Genomic DNA, 15,760 nt, shown 5'->3' on the forward strand with positions numbered 1-15,760 from the left:
ATTAGCATATATGCAAATAGTAGCAGTTTTCCTTTTTTCTTTAACTGTCTGGCTAAAAGTAACAAATGTGTCAGTCTAGGGAAAAAATGAAATAGCAATGTAGAACTATATGTCTGTGTATCTAATTTCCAAGAGTTCAGAAAGTTATTAGATGTCATATTGAATGCCATCAATTGTTGCATTGATAGAGTAGTCTTGATTGCTTTCTTTCATTAAATTTTTTCAATACTGTGTCTTAGATAAATGGTTACATTTCCTTGCTGAAATGCAGATAGCAGTAAATACTTAGAATGCCTCTAAAGAAGACAGATTAATTGGCTAATGGGGGGAACTAAATAGGGAGATAAAATAGAGTTCTTAAAATTGAAACCAAAGTATATTTGAGATTTTAAAGATATACTCCACTTTCTGACAGTACTGAGTCCTAAGAGTGTCCTACAAAAAGTGGAAACTAGGTCAGATTATAAAGGGTGAATATAAACAAACAAGACGTGCACGTAGGGACAAAATTAGAAAGCCCAATGTACAAAATGAGATTAAAATAGTTAGGGACATAAAGGGTAACAAGAAACCAGTCTACAAATAAGAAGAAAGAGGAAGACCAAGGACAGGTAGGCCCATTACTCTATGGGGTGGGGGGGGGGGGGAGACAATAACAGAAAATGTGGAAATGGCAGAAGTGCTAAATGACTTTTTAGTTTCAGTTTTCACCACAAAGGTTAGTAGCAATCAAACATCTAATATAGTGAACATTGGTGAAAATTAGGTAGGAGCTGAGGCTAAAATAGGAAAAGAACAAGTTAAAAATTACTTGGACAAGTTAGATGTCTTCAAGTTGGCAGGGCCTGATGAAACACACAATGCACAGTCTTCACACAATGCACAGTCAACCTGTGGAACTGTTTGCGAGAGGATGTTGTGAAGGCCAAGACGAAAACAGGGTTCAAAAAGAACTAGATAAATTCATGGAGGATAAGTCCATCAATGGCTGTTAGCCAGAATAGGAAGGGTTAGTGTCCCTAGTCGTGGTTTTGCCAGAAGCTGGCAATGGGTGACAGAGGGATGGATCATTTGATGATTACCTGTTCTGTTAATTCTCTCTGAAGCACCTGGCATTGGCCACTGTTGGAAGACAGGATATTGGGCTAGATGGACTTTTGGTCTGAGCCAGTATGGCTTTTCTTATGTTCTTATCAAATACATCCTAGAATACTCAAGGAACTGACTGAGGAGCCATTAGGGATTATCTTTGAAAACCTCAAGGAAAATGGGAGAGATTCCAGAGGACTGGAAGAGGGCAAATATAGTGCCAATCTGTAAAAAGGACAACCTGGGGAATTACAGACCAATCATTTTAACTTCAGTATCTGGAAAGATAATGGAGTAAATAAGCAAGCAATCAATCTGCAAACACCTAGAAGATAATAGGATGATAAGTAACAGTCAACATGGATTTGTCAAGAACAAATCATGTAAAACCAACCTAACAGCTTTCTTTGACAGGGCAACAAATCTTGTGGATAAGGAAGAGGCAGTAGATGTAGCATATCTTGACTTTAGTAAGGCTTTTGATACTGTCTCACATGACCTTCTCATAAACAAAGTAGGGAAATATAGCCTAGATGGAGCTATTATAAGGTGAGTGCATAACTTCCCAGAGACTAATCATCAGTGGTTCTCAGTCAAGCTGTAATAGGATATTGAGTGGGGTCCCACAGGGATCAGTCCTGGGTCCAGTTCTGTTCAATATCTTCATGAATGATTTAGGTAATGGTGGCTGATACCAAGCTGGCAGGGGTTGCAAGTCCTTTGGAGGATAGGATTAAAATTCAATATGATCTGGACAAACTGGAGAAATGATCTAACATAAACAGGATGAAATTCAATAAGGACAAATGCAAAGTACTCCATTTAGGAAGGAACAATCAGTTGCACACATACAAAATGGGAAATGACTGCCTAGGAAGGAGTACCATGGAAAAGGAGCTGGGGGTCATAGTGGATCACAAGCTAAATATGAGTCAACAGTGTAACGCTGTTGCAAAACCAAAAACCAAAAAACAAAAACCAAACATAATTCTGGGATGTATTAGCAGGAGTGTTGTAAGCAAGACACAAGAAGTAATTCTCCCACTTTACTCCATGCTGATACAGCCTCAGCTGGATTATTGTGTCCAGTTCTGGGTGCCACATTTCAGGAAAGATGTGGACAAATTGGAGAGAGTGCAGAGGAGAGCAACAAAAATGATTAAAGATCTAGAAAACATGAGTTATGAGGAAAGATTGAAAAAAAATGGGTTTGCTTATTCTAGAGAAAAGAAGACTGAGTGGGGAAACAATAACAGTTTCCAAGTACATAAAAGGTTGTTCCAAGGAGGAAAAACTGTTCTTGTTAACCTCTGAGGACAGGACAAGAAGCAAAGGGCTTAAATAGCAGCAAGCACGGTTTAGGTTGGACATTAGGAAAAACTTCCTAATTCTCAGGGTATAGTAGGGCCTGATCCAAAACACATTGGAGTCAATGGGCTCTTTCCACGGACTTCAGTGGGCTTTGGTTCAGGCCCTTAATGGAAAATAGCCCACCAGTAGAAAAAACGATATAGTCACAATTTTCAATTGATAATTTAAGATACTTCAAAGGGACCAGATTTTCAGAAAGTGCTAAGCACCCTCCCTCTGAAAATCATGCCCATATCAGGTGTCCCAGGTTGGGCACCCAAAACTAAAGCACCCAACTTTTGAAAATCTTGGTCAATACCTTTTTTGATTTCCATGGCTATTCACTACAGACTTGGTACCCTAGGATGTAAACCATCTCTCTTCTATTTTAAAGTGGTGAGTCAAAATCCTGTTGAGGAGGTATTTTTATACCTTTGATGCACCAATACAGTTGTAGATTATTTCTGATCATTTTTTTAAAGCCAAAGAAAAATCTGATCAAAAATATTTCACATACAAAGTAATAAAGGAAAATCACAGACAAAGAATGCTTCAACCATTTAAGCATGGAAGAGCTATCATTATGGCTATTTGTATTTGAAAGGGTGAAGTTAAAGAAAATTAAAACTGATTTGTCAACCCACAACCCCCCCACTCAGAGTCCTTTGTGTGGACTTATGAATATCGAGAAGGAAGGATGAGTTAGCCCTAATTTTGCCTTTTTAATTAACACATGTATTTACATAGCTGGCCGTGTTCTAGAAAGGGCTGAGCAGCTGTGTGTGTTTGGGGTTATTGTGTGTGCAGATTGTATCTTGTGGGTTGTGTTGTGCTGGCAGAATTGTATCGATTTGTGCAGGTGGCAAGTGAGGGAATGTGCTACAATGAGGGGGTGTGTGTGTTTGGGGTTATCATGCATGATGGTGTGTTGATTTGCATTTCTGGGGGTTGTGCTAGGAGATATGTTCTGATTTCTGTGGATGGCAGCTGGGTGCATGGTGTGGCATTTGGGGCCAAGTAATTCACCATCTGTGCAGTCTCCCTTACATGAGCAATGACATTGTTGCATGCAAATTAACTGTAGAATATGGGTGCTGATTGGTTGAGTGATCACTGCTATCACAATGATCTAGGACTCTTGGCATGTCATAGGTAGATGCCTTATGGTAGCCGTACACCAGATGAATGTTATTCATAAAGTAAAATGGCTGATAACTTTAAAACTGGATGGTAACAAACTGCAAAACCCAGTGATGATTCAACAGGGTGATAGTCTGAACAAAAAGAGCTCCCATCCATGTTTGTTGCTGCTTCCATCACTTCACACTGACGGTACAGACATAATAGCCTTCAGCGTGACACAGAGAGTGACATTCCTAGAATCTAGATATAGATAAAACAACATATAATCTTGCAAAAAAACTCAATTAAAATTGTTAAAATACAATGCATAGTTGTATAGAAAATATCATATTAAACCCATCTCCCAGCATACTTGATTTAAATGAATGTGAGATATGAAGGATATAGGCTCTTTTGTACCTGTGAAATTTCTTTGCTTCATGTATCAGTTACACATCTCCAGAAAATGGAACAACTGAACTCACACTAGTAAGCCAGAGCATTTTTTCCTTCAACAAAAAATATATTTTTTTATGCTTCAGTTCCGTTATTAAATGAAGGGAAAGTACAAAGCGCACCAAAGAACTATTTGAGTTAGTTCTCATGCTGTGATGGACTGCCACTGAACATGTTATGCACGTCCATGATGTTCTATCTGAACCAAATTTGGTGTGTTACAGGGCAGGATGCCTGTGAGGGACAGGAGTCTGTTGTTGCCATCCAACCATTGTGTTTTAGGTCTTCCAGGGGATCTTTTCCTTCCTGCTTTCATTGAGTCAAAATCAAAGATGATTCTTGCGGGGAAGTTTGTAGTCATTCGGAGCAAATGACCATACCACCTTAGAGAGCATTGGGCAACTGTTTGAGAGAGTAGGACCTCTTTAGTTAGAACAGAGATCTCTTCATTTGAATTGGATTGATTTGAATGGGAACCAGTCAATGGTTTTGATCATTTGGAGGTGCTTCATCAAAGGTTTATATATACACACACACACCCCTTTCATTAAAACACAATCATGGTAACTCATGTTCAAAGGTATAAGGAAAGTACTAAGATTATGCTGACTCTCAGGAAAAAATCTTTAGAGGGGTGTGAGAGAGAAGTCCAGTAATGTATTTAGATTTGATCCTTTTCCCATTAAATTTTAGGGAAGTTTTGCCATTTACTTTAATGGGAGCAGAATCAGTTCCCTTTATGGTAGGTCTCAGATTTCACAATCAGCTTGGTTGCTGCAGTGCTTCCAAGTCAACCAAGGAATTTTATTACAGTAAAGGCTTCAAGGCTTTATTCTTTTAAAATGCCCCACTGTCATCTTGATATCTTCCCCCCTTTGTAGTATAATCATCTGGTTTCCCATACGTTCCGGTAACACTTCAGAATGAGAAACAACATAAAAGCAAATTTTCTATGTCTGAAAAGTATCTAAGCCTTAATGTTGTAATTTCTTCTTTTTTCATCTCAGATGCTTTTCTCCACCACAAAACTTCAGGGATTGCTTTGAAATCATCTAATCCAGTGTTTCTCAACCTTTTTGATACCAGGGACCAACTTGCTGCCTTCCTAAACTGTGTCAGGGAGATCTCAGGGACCAGCGCCAGTGCATGGACCGGTCGTTGAAAAAATACTGCTCTAATCCACCTATAGGTCTTTTTGACAAATTAGAGATGCCATTTGTACTGTTGTAGCAGATTGTGTCAACATTTTCATTAGAAAATTCACTTTTCAGAAGTTTATAACTCCGTAGACAAACACAAATCACTCCTCTTTTACTTCAGTTTCAAAGGGCAAGCATCACAACAACCCTCCTTTGTGCTGGAGATGGTTTATGGACATCCAGCAGCTTGGTGATCATTAGGTTCTTTCTGTCTCTTGTAAAAGTTTTTATTATAATTACTTTCAGAAAACCAATAAAACTATCCTATCCGTAGGACCAGTAAACAGCCAATGACAGTCCATTCTAATGAGGTAATGCTTGTAATTGGATTCCCTCAGAATATTGTTTGGGTTGGAGTTTCTCTGAAACTTATCTGAACTGGAATTCTTGGGTGTGATTCTCCACTTTTTTGTACCTTGTGTTGTCATTAAACAACACAAAGCAGTGGAGAATCACACCTTCTGGCTCCACTACATTTATACAGTTTGAGTTTAGCTCTGAAGAAAATCAATTGCTTTTCTAATTCACCTCTTAAATACAACATCAATAAAGCCTGAAAAGCTCTGTCTCTGGGAATGCATCTGCAATACAGTGTTTCAGGGGCTGCTGATTCATCGCAAGACTGTTGCCATACCAGCTCACTTAAGTTCAGGACACAATCTTTGCCAGCACTATGAGGCCAGCTTTCTCCCTTTCTCATCTATACAGCACATCACACTATTGCCAACCCCAAGCATTTAAAAATAATGAGTCAGGCTCACAAAAAATCATAATATTGGAATCATGAGATTTTTTTAAATACCACATTTTGGATTCTTGTTATTTGACTTCTGGTGTTTGATCCTTTAAGGTTCACATTTTCAAGTTTTTATCCAAAGCCATGGGGCTAGAAACTTGCTTTCATTTTAAAATGAAAGCCAAAATTCTCAAATAATCACATGAATCCAGGAGCTTGGGCCTTAAGAAAACCACCTAATATTGTGTGACTAGGAAATGTTGGCACCGTTATATTTTCTTATCATTTTCAAATTTGTTTCTATACTGTGTGCATCACAACAACTGATGAAGAAAGCAACATATGTCATTAGCACTACGGAGGTAGACCAAATCATGAGGCTCAAATATGGATCCAAAGTTCAAGGGAGTTCAGCCCAATACAGAAAGATATGCATGAGACAAGAGATTCTATTTCTAAAGTCTGATAGGGTTCACATTCAATATCTCATTTCTAATTACAACAGAATATAGTCCTGACAGTGCAGGCCTTTTCAACAGCACATAATCCTCCATTCACAGTGGGTGAAATTTACCTTATTTCAAAGTGCTCATCTCTGGCCAGTTAAGGAGCAGTGATTAGCAGCTGCAATCTGCCAAAAGTGATTCCAATTAGATTTTACAGTGCTCAGTGCCTTTCAGGGTCAAACGCTCTTATTACAGAGAACCCCATAGTGATCCAAACCTCACAAATGTGGTTGAAGAAAATCACTATCAGCCTTCAAAGACTTAAAAAATGTTTTGTAGAAATCAAATCATACCTGTTCTAATATTTGTCTGAGATTAATACCACATGTAACATAATATGTAATTTTACTAAAGCTTTCACAGCTTGGGAAAACAGCCTAGGGAAGCAACTTGTTTCCTTACTAGAGAAGGTCACAATTTAGCAAGCCTTGGGAGTGCTTGATTAAAGAAAAAATTTTAAAGGAAAAAAATTAGCTTTTTTTTTTTTTTTTTTAAATTAAACAACAACAAAATCCCTAACCAATTATATCTTGGAAATTAGTCTAGAAGAAGCTGCTAGAGGAGTCTGGCTGTTCATAGAAGTTAAAGATGGAAATGAATTACATCATCCAGTCCATTTCCCTGCCAATGCAGCATTATTCTCTGCAGTTCATTTTCTAGTGCTTAGTTTTTTAAGTCCCAAAAGAGGGAAAGTTCAAGCAGTTCCTTCGGAAGGGTATTCCACAGCCTGAATCCGTGACCCATCTTGTCACCCCTTTTCTTCCCAGCTATTCAACCTAAAGTTTCCCCTTTCTTAATTTCATCCCCACAAGTAGTACACCCCACATGTAGTACACTGAAGAATTCCTCTCCCTTCTTAGGGCTGATACCCTTCCAATATCTGTAGACTTACATCCTCCCTTGAGGGGGACATGTTGACCTTCCTAGAAATGGGATATTTCCAGGATTAGGAGTATTCCACACTATGGAAATGTATAAAGAAGGAATATGGGAATTGGTAGGCCAACTCTCCCACCCAAGTGCTCTATAACAGCTTTCACTTGTTCCCTGCTCTTTAAGTATCAGTTGGAAGATCAAAAATATTGCCCTCCTGCCCATGGGCATCAGGGTAATTCTTTAATATGTGCTTCCAACAGAGATTGCATTAAACTCCTTGACTCCCTCAGGGCACAAGACTCCCCTGCAAGACTTTTCCTAATGGATTGACAGCATTGATACAAAATCACTTGTTTTTTGACCCATCAGATAAGAAGTTCTTGGAGAGGGGAATGGAGGAGACAAGAGAGGGATAGAGAGGTGTGGTAACTAGTATATGTTCCTGGCCAAATGGTCACTGAATACACTAGAGCATACATAGGTGTTGGAACTAGGGGTGCTGTGCATGCTGCCACATCTGCCTGGCTTGAAGTGGTTTCCATCATACGCAGGGTTTACAATTTGGTTCAATAGCTCTCAAAACCCCCACTATACAAATTGTTCCAGGCAGCACCCCTGCATGAAAGAGAATCTGGGCTGGATGAATATGCCCAGGACTGAGAGTTGTGTAGAAATATGGGGATTCTGCTATAATAGACAAACACATAAGAGATGCAATAATCTATTAATCTTTAATCCAAAATGGCTCTATTATTGACAGCTGCACTGAGTTACAGACTTTCTTCCCATTCAGCAATGGTTCCTATGCCGTGCATTTATACTATTTTCAGTATCTGCGGCATTAGACACTTGTGTGACTGTAAGAGGGAGCTATATCATTGGATATCATTGTTAATCCCACAATAACCTTAAGTGATAGTGAACTAGAGGCTAGATTTTGCATTGATTGAAGAGTCAGTGCAGGATATGTGTTTAAGCATGGTGAACGCATTTTCTTGTTAATCAAGCCATTTCAGAAGGAGTTGTATGTTTTTAACCGGCACTTTAGGAGCCAACTGCCTTGGTAGGTACTCTGTGCTATGTGACATTTAGAATAATTATTAAACTGGGAGTTTAATTTAACCTTAACAACCCATTGTAGCATGTAATATTTAAGAACACTGTCTTAGAGGAACAAGAACAACAAATGTTAAATATCTTTTTGTACTTCATATTTGAGCAGGTGGACAGATTAGTTGTGGATTTTGCAAAATAGTTCTCAGCATGAAAGATTAGCTTTCCATTACCTAATTCCAAAGACTGGCCAGATATAAAACAAAAGTCATGAAAGAATTTGGTTGTAATTCAGTCTCTCTGTTTGAAGGGATGGAAATATTCTTGGATGTGTCTTTTGTTTTCTGACACATTTATACTGAATACAAATGGAAGGGCTGGGGTGTTACTTCCCCAACATCTTCAGTTGCAACTTGTTCTAATACTGTCTGTGACTGAATCAATTTGGCAGAAAAGGAACTTTTCTTTTTGTCTATAGAATTGTTCTTGAAAGTCTCTCTCAAAATGTTACAGAAAAAACTCTGTCTCTCCAATAAAGGGCCTGTGTAATGCCAGAAAGATAGTCCACAAACCATAACATTTACAAAGTACTCTCTGTGTTGCTTTTTGCTTTACAACTGAAAAAGTTCAGCAAGGAGTAAAATATACTGGTAGATTGTTTCAACTAAAATCTAAAGGACAGATTCTGCCACTCTTACACTGAATAGTACCTTAACTTTGTGAGTAATTGCATTCGCTTCAGTGAGACTACTTGGGGGGTGAAGGATTACTCAGTGGGAGTAAGGGTGACTGACTCTGATCTTAAATCAAGCCACATTAACTACAAGATGAGATCTTTATATCTTTTATTAAGGAACTTTAAGAGGATCTGAAAAAGAACGGCAGAAAGACTATCTATAATACTGAATTGCTTACAGGCAGATTGCTATGGTTAAGAGAGAGAATAGGGGTTTGCATGCCTTTTATCTAATTTGAGAATTTCCAAAGTGCTGCAGAATTTGACTCAGCCACAACCACCATAAGATAGCATTCTTCTAAGATTTTCCATTTACATCTCTCCTACTTTTGCCTTGTTCTCAGAAGACTCTTCTCACAGTGAGAAGCAAGATGTTTGTTCTCAAATACAGAAAACTGGATGATCATCAATTGGCAGCCAATTTTCATGTTAAAAAATTTTTTTTTTCCAAAAATGATTAGGAATGTGACATGCACAGAAAAAGTATAACATTGTGATTTGCAAGAAAAAACATTCAAAATCTCTGGCAGCATGAAATTCTGAGCATTCACAAATAAGGTAATGATCCAGGGCCAGACAAATACACACATCACAGTGCTCCCTGCTCCCACCACAGTCAATGACAGAATTTCCATTTACTTCCTTCACAGCAGGATCGGGCCCTATGTATACAGTACAGACAGCATTGGGACTACAACTAAAAAACACAGGTCTCTACCCTACATCTCTTCTGCATAAAGTTAGAGGATGCACATGTTTCTTGGATTGATTAATTAATTAAAAGAGAGAACTGATTAGCACTGAATAGGCTTTATGCATCCTATCCAACAGGTGGGATGGAACAAATAGACAACAGTCTGTGGCAATAGAATGTACTTAGGCTACTTTAGGTAATGATAGGTTAACTCAAGAGGACAAACTCTAGCGTTGATAACTTGAGTTAACTCTGCAGCAGAAACCTAAGTGAAATCACACTCTAGCTGCTGTGTCCACATTGGCACTGCACTCACTCGTGTGTGGCACTAAGACTTCTGGGGTCACATACCATTGTTCTTTGCACTGCAGTAAGCTGAGCCGCTCTACTTACTAATTCTTTCCCAGTGAACTGAGGGAGAACTTGTCTGTCTTTTCTGGCCCCTTGGATGGAATTGTGGGAAGGCACTGGAGGAGCAGCAACCCGCAGGTGGAGTTAGCTAGCTTCCACACTATAGAGTGGTTGTGTTAGCAGCTAATGAGCTGTAGCCTATACCCCTGGATGGGCCAGCCAGCTCAAATACAAAAGCACCACTGCGCTCAAGTTAAGGTTTGGGTGAGTGCACAGGACCTGAATTCGGGGCCACACACAAGTTATAACTTAGTTAACTTTGCAATGAAGACAAGCTCCAAGATACAGCAAAGTCTTTTACATCAATGCTGCATTTCCTCCCCAAAGTTTTGCCATAAAAGTACTAAGATTAAAGGGAAAAAAAGTTTTGTACTAATCATAGTTATTGTAAAAAAGTAAAGAACACCATCTTCACTGCGACTCTGTTACACTATAAGTCCATTACCTGTCTGGATTATTTTTAATTATCATAGAGCATTAAGGGATGTACAGTTAATCAGGAAACTTGCTGAGGGATAAGCAAACCTTTGGAAGCAAAACTTTGGAAATCAGTTTTGGTTCAGATAATCATCTGAATATTCAGCTTATCCCACATCTACAATCCTGAGCCGGAGAAAGATCTATGAGACTTCCAACACTTATTTCTAGCTGGGACTGGAAACATACAGTAAGAACTTTTTGTCCCCAGGTTCCAGTCCCATCCACTTACTTGGGGCTTGTCTACACTTGCTGTGCTGTAGCAGCACCGTTGCACCTGTAGTAATTAGTGAAGACGCTACCTACACTGACAGGAGGGCTTCTCCCATTGGTATAGGTACTCCACCTCCCTGAGAAGCGGTAGCTATGTCGATGGGAGAAGCCTTCCTGTAGACATAGCACTGTCTGCACTCAATGTTAGGTCAGTAAAACTGCGTTGCTCAGGGGAGTGGATTTTCTATGCACTGGAAAAAAAGTTTGGTTTGAGTTTGATTATATTAATGGATGTTTGGGAGAGAGGGAAAGAAATAGTGTTTTATCTGAACAAGTTGGCTATAAATAATCCAGATTTTTATAGACATTCAAAATGGAAAAGGTCTGTTTAATCATCCAGTTCATCCCCTGAAGGCCCATGCGGGACTGTTCCCTTTAGCACATTTCCTAGTTTTTTTGTCCAGTCTACTTTTTAAAAAGGCCTAAGGGATTATGCTTCCACCACTTACTTAGGCAGACTATTCAACAGACTGGTGAATTGCACTGTCAAGGAAGTTTTTCCCTGCTGTTCAGCCCAAATTTCTATGAATGAACACATCAGGTGTCTTGTGTATATTTTGAAACTGCTTCCAATTGACTGTAGCTCATTGGAGTGTTTTAAGTCAATGTCACTAAGAGGAGAGGATTAAATAGTGTGAATGTCACAACAAACTATGATTTGTTTTTTAAATCTTTTTTTCCTTTAGTTTAAAATAACTTTTTTTAATGTTATTATATTGTTCCTGGAGAGACTCTCAGTAGAGTCAGATTACAGGGTGTTTTGTTCCCTTTCCAACCAGTGAGAGAATCTGTATTCATTAGCCAAAATGCTTACAAAACAAGAACCCTCTAATTCAATTATGAGTAACTTCAGGAACCACATGGTTATATATTCCAGGGTGTGCAAACCACCTTCTTTAATAAACCTTGGGGTTTATATTAAACAGAACAACTGAAAAACTCTATGGCTCAGCCATCCTTAGTACATCCCTGCCAACAGAAGCCGGGCTGATATAAAACATTTCCCACTAGGTTTCATCAACATTCTCTACAACTTATATCTCAGCTGCTGCCTCCCGTCCAGCTGTGTCTGCTTATCAGAATCTGCACCCCGGAAGCTGGCAGGAAGGTGCTGCTGACTGACAGCCTGGTGATAAGCAAAGGCAGCAAAGCTGCTGAAATGATTATTGCTAACACTATCCATAGCATCACCCAGTCAGATCCAGGGTGGTTCAGGCATCACTGTCCGCTTCCTTGAATCAACACACATGTGATTTGAAGGAAGTAGCTAAGGAGAGCAATTTCCTAGATCTACATAAACAGCAACACTTGAACTGAAAACAGCAGCACCATTCCCAACAGTGAGGAAGAAGGCAAATTTAGATTGTGGAGAGCTTGGCAAAGTCTCTTTATGAAATAAATCTTCAACCACCATGGAAAGTTAACAACACATGAGCTGCTAATGAAACCTGCCCCCCCGCTTCCTGTGTTGAGCTGAGCATTGAGCACTCTCTGCTATTTTAGAATCATCATAACAAATGCGCAAAGCAGTGAACAAATACTCTGTGCTCTGTTTCTGCCCCTTCCCCCCCATGCTTTCCACTTAAAAATGGATGGCATTACTGCACACCAGATACTACATTTCCCAAAGAAACAGGGGGACAAGAGGTGAGCTGTAGCATTCCTGGTCATGGGGAAGGAAGTTTAGAGTTTGTGGTTGCTTTCATTGATCTATTGAGTCCATGGCAGAGTGAAGGGAAGTCTGATGGTCTGAGCAGAGGACTGAAAGCCAGGTTCTCTTGGTTCAAAATCCTGGCTTTGACACTGCATACACCTCTGTACATAGGTGCTGTAACTAGGGGTTCTGAGGATGCTGCCGCACCCCCTGGCTTGAAGTGGTTTCCATTGTATACAGCAGGGATCGGCAACCTTTGGCATGCGGCCCATCAGGGAAATCCACTGGCTGGCTGGGCCGGTTTGTTTACCGGCAGCATCCGCAGGTTCGGCTTATCGCAGCTCCTACTGGCCGCAGTTCGCCGTTCCAGGCCACCAGGGGCTGCAGGAAGTGGCACAGGCTGAGGCATGTGCTGGCCGCTGCTTCCCGCAGCCCCCAGTGGCCTGGAACGGCGAACTGCGGCCCATGGGAGCTACGATCGGCCGAACCCGTGGACGCTGCCGGTAAACAAACCATCCTGGCCCATCAGCAGATTTCCCTGATGGGCTGCGTGCCAAAGGTTGCTGATCCCTGGTTTAGAGACTTCTCCATTGACTCAAAGGTTTAGGTTTAGAGACTTGTCTAGCATCTCTTGGCCTGCTGGATATGGCATAACAAAGGAGACTGAGATTTTTATTCATAGGGAATACCGTACCAGATGGTTCCATTAATTCCTGTTCTTATGAGAGACAGAAATGATAAAAAAAATCCTTCCAAACACCTTACAGTATGGAAAGAAACTGACAAAATGCTATGAACTGAAGAACAAAGAAACCCAGCGTACTGAATCTCAATGGGAAGGATGAAGCCTGGTGCAAGGTGAACAGCAGAGCATTCCAGAGATGAAGAATTTAGTGAATATAACATGGAATCATAGAAATTAGAGATGAGAGAACCTGCTTAATTCATCTTGTCCATGCAGAAAGCAATGAAGCTGAGGAGCACTGAACAAGAAATAAAATCAAAGACTGCCTCAGCAGGGTTATTATAGCTACACAGAGTCAGTAGGTTGCTGTACCTATGACTCTGCCAATGTCAGAGTGCTCCTTAAAGTATATTCTCAAGGGCTTTATCCAGTTTAGTCAATGACTTAAGCAATTTTTTTTTTACCTCCTCCCTTGGGAGAATAATCGCAGTCAGCTATAGATGTAATGGCTAGGATATTTTTCCTGCAGCTTAGCCTACATTTTCCTTTGCTCACTTAATGAACGAGCCTATTGGCATGCGTGAAAGCTTAATTTATTAAAGAATAAACATATCATGAGTTCTATTGCCAATTTAATTATACTGTTTGCACGGAGTCAGGGCTCCTGCACAATGTTTATGGGATTAAGTTAGGAGTAAAAGCCAGACACATTCTGTTTCTGATTTTGACCAAAAGAATAAAGTGAAGCAAAAAGATACTTAAATGAGTCACATCTCTGAGAAGGAGACAATAAAGTATTAAGGAAGCAACAGTAGTGGGACATCCATAAACAAACAGCAGTCAACTAACCAGACATTTAGTCTCACATAGGATTGAGCCTCTCCCCTTTCCTTGCCCCAGTGCAGAATGTGTTTTCAAGTAATCAACTGAGCAAAGACGCTCCCCACATCGAATGGGATGGTGACTAACCATTGGAACAAACTCCCAAGGGAAGTGGTGGATTCTCCATCTCTTGATGTCGCCAATCAAGACTGGATGCCTTTCTGGAAGAAGTGCTTAAGCCAAACACAAGTCATTGGGCTCAGTACAGGGGTAAATGGAAGAAATTAAAGGGCCTGTGATATTCAGGAGGTCAGACTAGATGATCAAATGGTCACTTCTGGCCTTAAGAGCTAGGAAACTATGAATGAATAAACTTTCAAATGCTCATGACAAGGATGATGTTAATGTCACTACTTGTGTCAATAAGAAATGGTCATCTGAGTAAGAGTTTGTATAATCAGACCTCAAAAGAGGATAATTTTATAATCTCTACTTTTTACTATATGTCTTACAATAAAACTTAGCTCAGTGGTGGGCAACCTGCAGCTCACGGACTACATGTGGCCCATCAGGGTAATCTGATTGCGGGCCGCGAGACAATTTGCTGATGTTGACCGTCCACAGGCTTAGCCCTTACATCACTCCTGATCTTCAAAGATCCTTGAAAACACTAACCAAAAATATATTTTGTTGCAACAATCCTGCCAGATAGGTAGAGACATCGTATTATACTCATTTTTAACAGATGTGAAACTAGAGCTTGCCAGCCTGATTCCCCACTGCCTTATGTAGTTGTTTACATCTATGCAAAGTGGGGGGTTAAATACTACCACTCCAAATTGGTGGCATTTTACATCTGCTTCTCCCCCTTTGCACCAGTGTAAATGACTATCCAGCCATATATATGTACTAGGGAAAGGAGATAAAAAAATGCAACACAAAACTTTACCCATCCCTCAGAACGAAACCTTTTGGCAAGTTCAAAGATGTTCATTCTTCCGTGCACAACTTTTTGCCTCATCCCCCCCTTTTTTCTCTGGGTGGGAAAGCCCCAGTCCAATGGCTCCATAAAGTGGTGGATTATAGGAGATTATATAAGCACCCACAGTCATCACCACTGTGGAAATTGTTGTGGTGGCAGTGTTAAGCTTTTCGTAGATCACTTACTCCTCTAACCTTTCTATAGCATAAAATCTTTGGTACAAACTGTGCCTTCAATCCCAAGTGACAATGGGTTTGCTAATCTCAAACCAACTACCTGAATGGCAGCCTTGGACCAGGACTAAAATAATAAAGCTGCTGCAGGTAAGGATTAAGACGCATTAGTAGAACGGTCTATGCTCCTTACTGCATTTGTACAGTTTATTCCTGACTCAAGCCTGTACTGCTGCTCCCTCAAAGTCACTAACAGTTTCTTTTGAAGAAGTAAAAAGAAAGACATCCAACAAGTCATCTGATTTATTGCAGAAAAACCTTTTATACATTCAGTGTTAAGGTGATCATACTGTTGTAGACCCACAAAATATTTCACTACAGTGGACGGGTAATTAGAGGAAGAAATGACAGATAGAAGCTTCTGAGATTACATCAGTCAATAGCTAAATACTAGCTCACCCTACAG

General features: G+C 40.0%; 1 protein-coding gene and 1 long non-coding RNA gene across 2 annotated transcripts in view; one reads left to right on the forward strand and one right to left on the reverse strand.

Annotated features, from left to right (window-relative positions):
• COL8A1 (collagen type VIII alpha 1 chain) overlaps positions 1-15,760 on the forward strand; it is a 119,860-nt gene that overhangs the window by 23,008 nt on the left and 81,092 nt on the right. The gene's annotated exons all lie outside the window — the stretch shown is intronic.
• Positions 5,801-15,760, reverse strand: part of LOC122464156 — an 81,082-nt gene continuing 71,122 nt past the window's right edge. The window contains exon 3 of the long non-coding RNA XR_006288076.1: positions 5,801-6,583. This is a non-coding gene — a long non-coding RNA (uncharacterized LOC122464156). The remainder of the gene's footprint in view (positions 6,584-15,760) is intronic.

The sequence above is a fragment of the Chelonia mydas genome, chromosome 1, assembly GCF_015237465.2.
Source record: "Chelonia mydas isolate rCheMyd1 chromosome 1, rCheMyd1.pri.v2, whole genome shotgun sequence".
NCBI classification, from domain to species: Eukaryota; Metazoa; Chordata; order Testudines; family Cheloniidae; genus Chelonia; species Chelonia mydas.